Source organism: Neurospora tetraspora (genome assembly GCF_033439725.1).
Source record: "Neurospora tetraspora strain CBS 560.94 chromosome Unknown B0H65scaffold_5, whole genome shotgun sequence".
NCBI classification, from domain to species: Eukaryota; Fungi; Ascomycota; class Sordariomycetes; order Sordariales; family Sordariaceae; genus Neurospora; species Neurospora tetraspora.
The window spans coordinates 3236225-3247025 of NW_026944387.1; the positions used below are offsets into that span (position 1 = coordinate 3236225).

Consider the following 10801-nt stretch of genomic DNA (forward strand, 5'->3'; position numbering starts at 1 on the left):
GAAGACTAATAGAAGAAGAATAGAAGGATAGGAAAATAATAAAAAGGAAAGGGGATCAACACGAAGAAAAAGGATAAAGAAGAGGGAGGACAACAAGAAAGCAATAACATTCTTTTCAAATATACTCTGATATACTTTAATTAAATACTTTGAATCGCCTTTCGCTATTTCTTTACGTAAGACATCTAATCAGTCATCTTGTTGATGATTAAGTATTTTCCTAATCTTTTACTTCTTTATTGAGGAGAAGGTCACCTTCATTCATTAATTATCGAATAGTAAACTTTATATTCATTTATTCTTTTGATTCTAAACCTATTCGTTCACTCTCTTTAACCCTCCTCTCTCTAAACTTCAAACTTTAACCTTTCTATCCACAATTAGCGCTAACCACTTCGTCCACTTAAATTATGACTTCCAGCATTACAGCCCGAAAAACTCGAAAAGTTTTGCACTTTTTTTGTACTACTAATGAACCCTCCTCCGAAAAACCAACGCGAACTGATCAATTATCTAACAACATACGACTGAAAGACCCTTTATTTTTTTATATTAGACTTATCGAGTCCAAGACCTCTAACTCCCAAATCCCTCTCTCTTACCAAATATTGAGCCTATAATTTAAAGTCAGCCCCGAAATAAACTCTAATTCGAAATCCAAAAGCATAAATACCAACGACTATCCAACTCTCACAACCAAAAGCCTACCCCTCCTTAATCTAATCAACTCCCAGCAATCTTATAATAATAATATTTTATACGTTTTTTATATTTATTAAATAAAAAGACATTTTTTAAGGGCCTAATAGTAATTTCCGTAAATACCCTCCTTCAATATTAAACTAGGAATTATTAGAAACGGTATTCAATAAACGGAATAATAATCGGCACCTACTCAAACTTCTAAATACTATTATTATATACTAATATATACTCGCAGGAAAACCAATCGGCGTAATAAAAATAATATAAATAATTACTATCATCATAAAAAATTAATCGAAAACTAATTAACGACTATAAAAATAATTTATACCTTACCGAAAACCTAAATAATAAACGCCTTAATACAATCCTCCCTTTAACTTATAAAGAAAGTAAAACGACCGAATAGGTAACCGCCCTTTTATTTAACCTAAACCGTATTCTGTAATAATTATAATTGAATCTAATTCTTCTCGATCGGATTAATCAAACCCTATTTAATACCAAAATCTTAAAACATTTTAATAAATCCCTTGTAATTTTGTAAGAACTACTATAGTAAAACTAATTATAATATTTAAAGAGGATAAGTAATTATATAAAGAATTATTAACCGGAATATAGTTTGCAAGCGTTTAAACGAATTAGCTCCCTAAATAATATCGCCGGGAAGTAATCCTTTACTAATCTATTACTGAATTCGGGATTAAAAGTACTTTTTAACTTTTAAGCAATTATTATATTAAATTTCATAATCGGCTATATATAAATATTTAAAACGATAATTTTAACAAAGAAGAAGAATATTGTCGTTATAATTTTATTACTACCCGGCAATATTCTAACCTAAATTCTAATTAGGTAGTAATTATATAGAGCGAAAACATTAGAATAAGTCTTCGTTAGCTATTTTGGTAATTTATAGGGTCTAAATATTAATAATAAAATAAAAAGAGGAAGAGATATAATAATAAGGGAAAAAAAGAAGAAGGGAAACGGAATTCTTATACTTAAATAATGAATCGAAAGTAACTAATCAATAATATTTTACGTTACAAAAATATAATTAAATACTAAAATAGGCAGATTACTTATAATTGAGGAAAAAAGAATAAACGAAAAAGGAATTTATTAAAATAGTTTATACCGCTATTAAAAAGAAAAGAAAGTAATTTCTAAGGAAAATTCCGCCTTTAATCTTTAAATTTATTTAAATTTACCCTCTAATATAAAAGCATTTAATAGAAAGGGTAGAATATTCAAATCAAAAGCAAACTTTAATTAAATCAAATATCGCTTTACAATCTACATAAGTAATAGCCTCGAAAAAATACCTTTTTACAAATATTATTACTAAACGGATAATCCCCGGGAAATCTATAAAAATACCTCTCCTTCGCCTTATTTCTACTATTTCTTATTTTCCCTTTTTAATAATTATAAATAATATGAATAAAGTACTACCTACCCTCTTCTACCTACTCTTTAATTATTTAATATATTTTTAAAATTCTGAACGCCAACGTCTTTCCTTCTTACCCTTACCAATAAAAATACTAATTATTTAACCACTCTCGTATTAACTATTAATTATTATATTTACTTACAACACTTCCTCTACTAATATTCTAAATAAGCCTTCTTTATTATCGTCTAATTCGAAGAAGGACGAACGTTTTATCCCGAAAAGTTACTTATAAAAATATATTTCCAATCCGAATACTATTACTAACAACCTGAATCGACCTATCCAATTTATTAATTATATTCATTATTAATTAGGCCATTTAATATTTTAAAGCACTTAAGTAGTTCCCGCTTACTAGAAACCCCTAAATTAATATAACCTAAGTAATTTACTATAAGAGAATATTAATAATCAAAGTATCGTTTATTAAAGTATTATTCCCGAATTTATATTAAAAATATTTAAATTTTTTATTAAAATATATATTTCGAAATATTAAGAATATAATTAATAAATATATAATCTTATTATAAAATAACTAAATAATTTAAAAAAGAATAAACTACGTAATTAGAAATTAAAAACTCCTAATACAAAAATAAATCTATTAAGAAGCCCTATCCCTAGCATAAAGCAATGCCTATACTTTACTCCCTATCGAAAAATAAATTATTACGGAGGATACGGACTATTCAATTAATTAAAAGTAGGCAAAGACGGAAATTAACAATATAATATTAATTTACCTTATAAGGACGTCCAAAATTATATATAATTATTTAGCAAATTCTTTTACCCCAATACAAAACTTAATATAATTAATATTTAACTTAATAATAAATTTCAAACAAACTTTATAATTTAAAAAAGAATAATAGTACAATTAACGAACTTATAGCACAATATTAATAAATATACCTTTTTATTTAGCGAAAACATCATCGCTATATTATTATAAATAACTAAAGAGTAAGAATAATATATCTTCGCTATAAATAAATATATAACGTTTTATAAACTAACTAATAAATTTTGAACGGCGCCTTATAAAAATCAACAAGCAACTAAACTAATAATGATAAAAGAATTCTAAGTATTACCTATCTACTTTAAAGAACACTTCACAATAATTATCCTTAATCAATTAAATAATTAATAAAATTACTACAATTTATTATTCAATTAAAAAATAGCAAACAGGGTAACTGAAACTTTAATACACATTACTAATCATATAGGGATATAGGCAAAAGTACCTAATAAGGCCAAATCAAACAAAAGAATCAATATTAAATTTATCCACTTTACCGACTAAAAAAACCCCTAAATTTATAATTTCTAGGTTTTTAAAGCTATTCGCATACATTTATTAAAATACGAACCTACCTTCTAAATAATAAAGCCGAAGAATTAAAATTAAAATTCAATTTAACATAGTTATAAAAGATTTAATCGGGTTTAGAAGGAGAATTTAATAGCTCGGCAATATTAAAGACTAATTTATAATACCTTATATACTAAATAATAATATCCTTTAAGAATGCTAAAAAATAAAGAAATAATTAAAGTCTATACTAAGGATAAACGATCTAAAAGAACAGTAAAAATTTAAAATAAAAAAATAGAAGGAAATTGGATACTTTAGAAATTAATTTAACCTAAAAATTATTAAACTAATATAAATCGAAAGAACAAAAAGCGATAGGGTTTTGCAAAAAAAAGGATTTAGTATAGACATCGGATTATTATTAAACTTTATAATATTATTAATCTTCTAAAGTTCTTCCCCAACTCCAATCTACTAAAATAATTATCTACAATAATACCTTTATAATTTAAAGCGCCTAAATGACGGAAATTTATTAAGAATATATTATTACCAATTAATAATCAACTTATAAAAATTAACCCTATAATCTTAACTATTAAAAGATTTTACTTATCTTCTAAAAATAATTATTCTAAAAATAAGTAATATAGAAACTAATCGAAAGATTCTATACTAACCCTAACAAAATAAAGGATTATAATACAATTTAAAATTAATACTACTATTGATTAAACTTTACGCCCGAATATTTTATTTCCTTTAAATCCTTATTTATTAGGAAGAAAAGTATCGTTTTAAATTTAAAAAGAAATAGCTAATTAATTAAAAAAGGAAAGATAAACGATACTTAATAATTATAACCCATTAGGCGGCTATAAAATACTGATATTAGGACTCCCTTTACCTAAATATAATTGCTACCTATATTCCCGTTTAAAAATTTATATTTTTAAATATTTAATCCTTAATAATTTTTAAATATTCTTAAAAATATTAACGAACCTAGGAGTTTAGGATTAAACTCTCCTATAAATATTATTTAAAAAACGTTACGGCCGCTGAAAAACCCTAATTAAATATTAATTTCGCCGATAATTAAAAGAACAAATAATTCGATTATCTAATAGAAGAATGATTAAAGGAGGTAAATATTTATATTTAATTAAAGATATTAAACATTATCGCCTACTAACGCATTTAAACGTTTCTATTCTATACGGTAAATTCCTATTTAAATTCCTACTTAAAACCCTACTTTGAATCCTTCGGTCGAAATATAAATTTAGTTTAATAGTTATACTTTCCGAATAAATTCATTCGTTTATTTTATTCGCCGCAAGGAAAGTAATTTTAATAGTTTATTAAAATATAATCTAATACGTTCTAAAATGTAGAATATAAATTTCGAAGAACGATTTAATCCAAATATAAAGTTACGCTTAGAAAATACTAATTACGTACTAAGAATATTTTAGTAGGAATAACTAATAAGATTAGATTAATAGAGAGCCGCCTAGGATTTACCGAGGAGAGAGAGAATTTTAAAGGAAAGAAATAATATTATAAGAGGAAATGACGGTAATAATGGTAATATAGGAAATTGATTATATATATTAAATAGGTGTAAATCTATTCGGAGGACCTTTTATAAACTTAAAGGAACGATTTAATTTGGGGTAGTATGCCTTATAAGTTTTGCGCTAATTGTTTTATAATTTTTTTGCAATACATTTTATTTAAGAATATAGTTATAAGACTAAAAGGAATTAGTTAACTGATATTAATTAGGGATTATAGGAAAGATTAGGAAATTAATAGATAGCTAATTGTATAGATTATTTAGATGGTTAATTATTTATTTATAATTGATAAATAAGATGAGATAAATTGTTAATGGAAAAAGAAAATTCATGGAAGAAGAATAGAAGGATAGGAGGATAATAAAAAGGAAAGGGGATTAATATAAAGAAAAAGGATTAAAAAGAGGGAAGATGATAAAAAAGTAATAATATTCTTTTTAAATATATTGTAATATACTTTAAATAAATATTTTAAATCGCGTTTCGCTATTTCTTTACGTAAAATATTTAATTAGTTATCTTATTAATAATTAAGTATTTTCCGAATCTTTTACTTTTCTGTTAAGGAGAAAATTACCTTTATTTATTAATTATCGAGTAGTGAGCTTTATCTTTATTTATTCTTTGGATTTTAAAGCTATTCGCGACCTACTCGTTTACTCTCTTTAACCCTCCTCTCTCTAAACCTTAAACTTTAGCCTTTTTATCTACAATTAGTGCTAACTAGTTCGTCTACTTGAATTATAACTTCCAGTATTATAGCGCTGATTAGCTATCTATAGCAAGTTTTTGTTGTAGTATGTGGTTGGTTTTGTGTTGTGTTGTTGTGTTGTTTTGGCCTATTTCAATATCGAACTATTTCTACGCTTTATTAGGTTTAATACCAAAGATATAATATACGGCGTTAGTAATATAGTTAAATTTATTATAAAAATTATTACGTTCGGTATAAGATAGGGTATTAGTTTATTAGGAGAGTATAGTACTTTATAGTAATTATTAAAAATTATTAATTATAATTTTAGAACGTTCGGCGTAAACGAATAAAATATTATTAATTATATTAGTGAATGAATAATAATTAGTATAAACGTTAATTTTATTATTAATATAGATTCCTTACTTCTTTTTATGATTAAGGGCGTTAAGGAAGAATATATTAACATTAAAGAGCTTTTATTGAATAGATCTATTATTAAGAGTACTAACTAGCGTAGTAGATCTTTCGTTGAAAATAGTATTATTGTAAAATTTAAGTTCTTTAAAACAATTATATAAATTTTTAAATATTTTACGGATGGTAATATTATCTATTATAGTACTATTATTATTGGCTTTAGCCGATTATTAAGAGATATTAAAAGAAGCGTTAATGAAGCGTATTAAAGGTTATAGAATATTTATAGGTTAATTACCTTAGTGAAAGGTTGAATATAATAAGGGAATTTAAATAAGAGGAATTTATATAAGGGGAATTTAAATAGAAATTGGTTGGATTAAAGAAAGTATATTCTATTTTTAAATTAAACGAGTTTAACGGGTTTGTTTAACTAGATAGGTTCGCTATTGGGTTTAACGGAATTAATATTTAATTTCCTCTTCGTTAATAGGGGCTCTTTCCTATTCGGTAAATTCTTTAAGAATTATTTTTATAGTATAAGTAAAAATATAGGGGCCGGTTAACGGAAGTAATATATTATAATAATTATAAATAGGTTACTAATAAACGTTGTCGAGTAGGGGTAGACGGTTAACGTAGTTGATTTGAAGGTTTTTTATATAGTTAATAAAATTAGCGGTATTACGCGGATCTTTAATACTAATTATAATAGTATTATTAATAATATTAATAAGGTTGGCGGTACGTTAAGGCCGATTAATAATAGAATTATCAGTTTATTAAGGAGGATTACGTTAAGCGGCGGCCGGAGTAGGTAATTTAAAATTAGGCTTTACGTTATTTTAAGTAAAGTATGAAGTATTTTAAATTAGATTAATAAAATGAATTAGGAATTTATTAGTTATAGTCAGTTCTAACTATACAAAAACTCGTTCTTATTATTATTTTTAAACAAATTTAATTAGAATTTTTCTTTACGCTATATTAATAAAGTATTTAATAATAAGATTAGTTGTAAATTACTAAGTAAGATTAGTAGTAATTTCGATAATTGAATTAGCGTAGGAAATAATGGATTCGGTAGGCGAAAGTAGACGAAGGGATTAATTGGGGTAAAAAAATTATTCTATTGGAATTAGTAGTAAAGAAGGAGGAATAGGAATTTGAGTAGGATTTAGGAGAGGCGGCGCGTTAACTATTTCAACGGTATTGGAAAAGTTATTGGGCGAAGATTAAGAGTTGGAGGCGATAGAATTATTAATATTGGGGGGGATTAGTATATCAACAGCTATTTTAATAGTATCGTCGTTAATTTGGTATTAAATAGTTTTATTATTATTAATTTTTAATTTAGTTATATATTATTACTAATACTTTTTTCTAAACTAAGTAGAAGCGCTATTTCTTTTTTTAGGGAAAGGTTAAATTTAATATCCTTTAAAAGGGTATTTAGTAATAAAGTTACGATATTTACGTAGAATCTTTTAAACTTCTTTATTAGTTGTATTAATATTAACGATCTAATTTTTATTATAAATTTTATTATTAATCTCGTTAGTTTAATATTTTTAAATTTTAATTTAGTCGGTTTTTATATCAAGGCGAAGCTTAGCGGTTTTAATAAAAAGTTCGGCGGCCGGAAAAGTAAAACGTTCTTTATAGTAAAGTTGGGATTGGATTATTATAAATTTAAAGATTTAATATATTTTATATATTAGATTATCGTTTTAAAAGTTAAAAGTTGTTTAAGGAATAGCGTTGCCGTTTAATATTATAAAGGTTAGTTTTGAAATTTAAAAGGATAATAAAAAAGTTATAAAGAAAAAAGGTTTAAAATTAAGCGGGATAGGTGAGTATTTAATTTAAGAGGGCAAATTAAATAAGTGGTCATAAATTTAATAAATTATTATTAAAATTAATAAAATAAAGATAGAATCTCCTCTTTTACGAAAGGAACAAATAAAAAAGGATATAAAGAATAATAAGGTCGGTTTAAAATTAAATTATAAGTACTATTTATTATATGAAGCGATATTTCATAAGTGATGCTAATATAGAATAATAGAATGAATAATTGGTTACTAGATAGAATAATAATATATAACAGTTAACGATAGTTTTATTAAAGAAAGTTGAAGATAAGTACGAACGAAAGCTTTAATTTAGGACTTTGTATACGACTTTATAGAGTGCGAGTAAGAAAAACGTTAGGTTAATATAATATAAATTAATAATCTAATTAACTTTAACGGAGGTTAATAGGGAGAATACTCTTATATAATATATTTTGCTCGATAGAGCAGTCCCACGCTCAATAGAGTATGTGCTAAGATAGAGTGGGGTATTTAGGCACCTGCCTGGAATATCCTATAATATAAATAGCCGTATACATATATATAGGTGCCTAGCTACTTAAAGTAGCCTCCCTATTTAAGAATTATAAAGTGCGTACTATAGAGCTCTATAGGGTTCTATAGAGTGCTATAGAGTGCTATAGGGTATTATAGAGTGGTATAGGTCGTTTGGCCAAGTGCTAGATGCTAGTACTAAGCGCTAGCCTCGTAATAATAATGTATAATCTTAATATATTTTTAAACCCCGAAGGCATTTTCTACCCGGGGAAATATTATAGGGTTAACTTATAACTATTATTTAATTACAATATTACTACATACAACAGGACCGGCGTGCACTATAGCCGAGTCCGCCAAACCTATAAAAGATAGGACGATGTTCGCTTGCCAACGAATATTGAAAGTGTATACTATATAGCTATATTACCTTATAATACTACAAGAATAATTATTAAATTGATATACGCTGTCTAATTAGCTATACTATTATAGTTAATACCTTACCGCTTTAATACGGAAGTAGCAAATAGGTTAATTACGTATACGTACTATAGGTTCACCGCTAAATTTATCCCTTACGAACTACGTATATATTCTATAATTTTCATTCTTCTTTATACAATTACAAAAATCTTGATTTACCTCTAACGTTTAATATCGCCTTACCCCGTAATATATACTTCCCTTTCCTCTTCTTCGTATAATAATATATCTTTTACCCTACCCCTAATAGTACCACGCTACGTAATAGTTAGACTTTAGCGTCGTCGCTATTAAGGGTTTACTTGAAAGAGAATTTCGTTTAGCGACCTATTTAATTTGCTCCTAAAATTATTTAATAAAGGAATTTCTTATAATAAGACGCGTAGCTAAGGATAGGTACGAGTATAAGGACCATACTACTTATAATTAATTTGGATCAATAATAAGAAGTTTAGAAAATATGGAAGTCTTGAAAGGGAAGGCTAGATAGGAAGGACAAGATTTTATACCTACGACTTTTGGAAAGAAAGGCTCCACCCTAAATTACACCTGTAGATGGAAGCTATCTTGTAAAGGTTCTAGAACTAAGCTTAGAATAAAGTAAACCCGTGAATAGAATTTATAACGACTGGTGCTAGCCGTTATAAAACCTTCCTAATTAAACTTCTTCTTTAATTTAATATTTTCGATCCACGTTATACTTTGTAAGAGTCTTTGCACTTACGCTTCTATTTTACGCGCCGTTATAATAAAAGTTACCGATTAGTTCTAGAATTTTGAAATTAATCCGTAGATTTTTTTAAAAAATAAATGCGTAATCCTAAGAATTATAAAAAGTTAGATTATAAAACGTAAATTACCGGTACAGTTTTATACAAGTATATTTAGACCCGAATAAAACTTTCAAATAATATTATACTTTACTTTAATTTTTAGACGAAAATAACTAGTTAGAATACTCTACCTCAAATTTGTATTCTAAGAAGCTATACGACTTACAGCGAGATATTAGGAATTAAAGCGCTTCGTGTTTCCACTAAAGAATAGATTTCCGGGACTTACTTAGCGTTAGATAAAGTATATTAAACTCAAAAATTTAATAATAGTATACAAAGAAATTTATAATAATTTAAAACAAGTTTTTATTCTTTAGTATTATATTATAAAATTATAAAATTATAAATATTTTATAAAGGTACAAATAGGTACTTATCGCAAGTTGAATGCCTTACTCTAATTATTTGCCTGAGAGCGCATAACTATCTCAGTAGCAGGACACTATATAAGTTATTAATCCGAGACTTTATAAGGTAAGAACCCGGAGTTTTGTAACAACCTTTCAAGCTCGGGTGACGCAGTGGTTAGCGTGTTGCTCTTATACGTGTATTTCAGGATACTTGTTATGCAAAGGTCGCGGGTTCAAGTCCCGCCTCGAGCAGCTTTTTTTTTGTTTCTGTTTTCGATGTCCAAGTGCTCCTAGATACAAAGTCCAGTCTAATTTATCGTTTCCGTCCACCGAGCGTTGATGCAGTCCAGTTATTAAAGGCAATATGATCATACTCGTTATTCATTACACAGTATGATATTTTGTTCTTGTTCTTTCCTTTTAGGATTCAAGTGTCTTTTCTTGCTAGTCTTTTACACGATGTAGACGACGTGTAGAGGCTCGCTGTTATTGTCGATTCCAACCAAGTATATAACATTTGGATTACGACGGACAGGCTTAGTTAGATCAACGGATACTTTTTGTAATCTGGAATG

At 26.4% G+C, this 10801-nt stretch overlaps 1 non-coding gene across 1 annotated transcript; it reads left to right on the top strand.

Annotated features, from left to right (window-relative positions):
* Window positions 1–10383: 10383 nt before the first annotated feature.
* On the top strand, window positions 10384–10478 carry B0H65DRAFT_t299. The gene has a single exon. It is a non-coding gene; the product is annotated as a tRNA-Ile (tRNA).
* The last annotated feature ends 323 nt before the right edge of the window (window positions 10479–10801 follow it).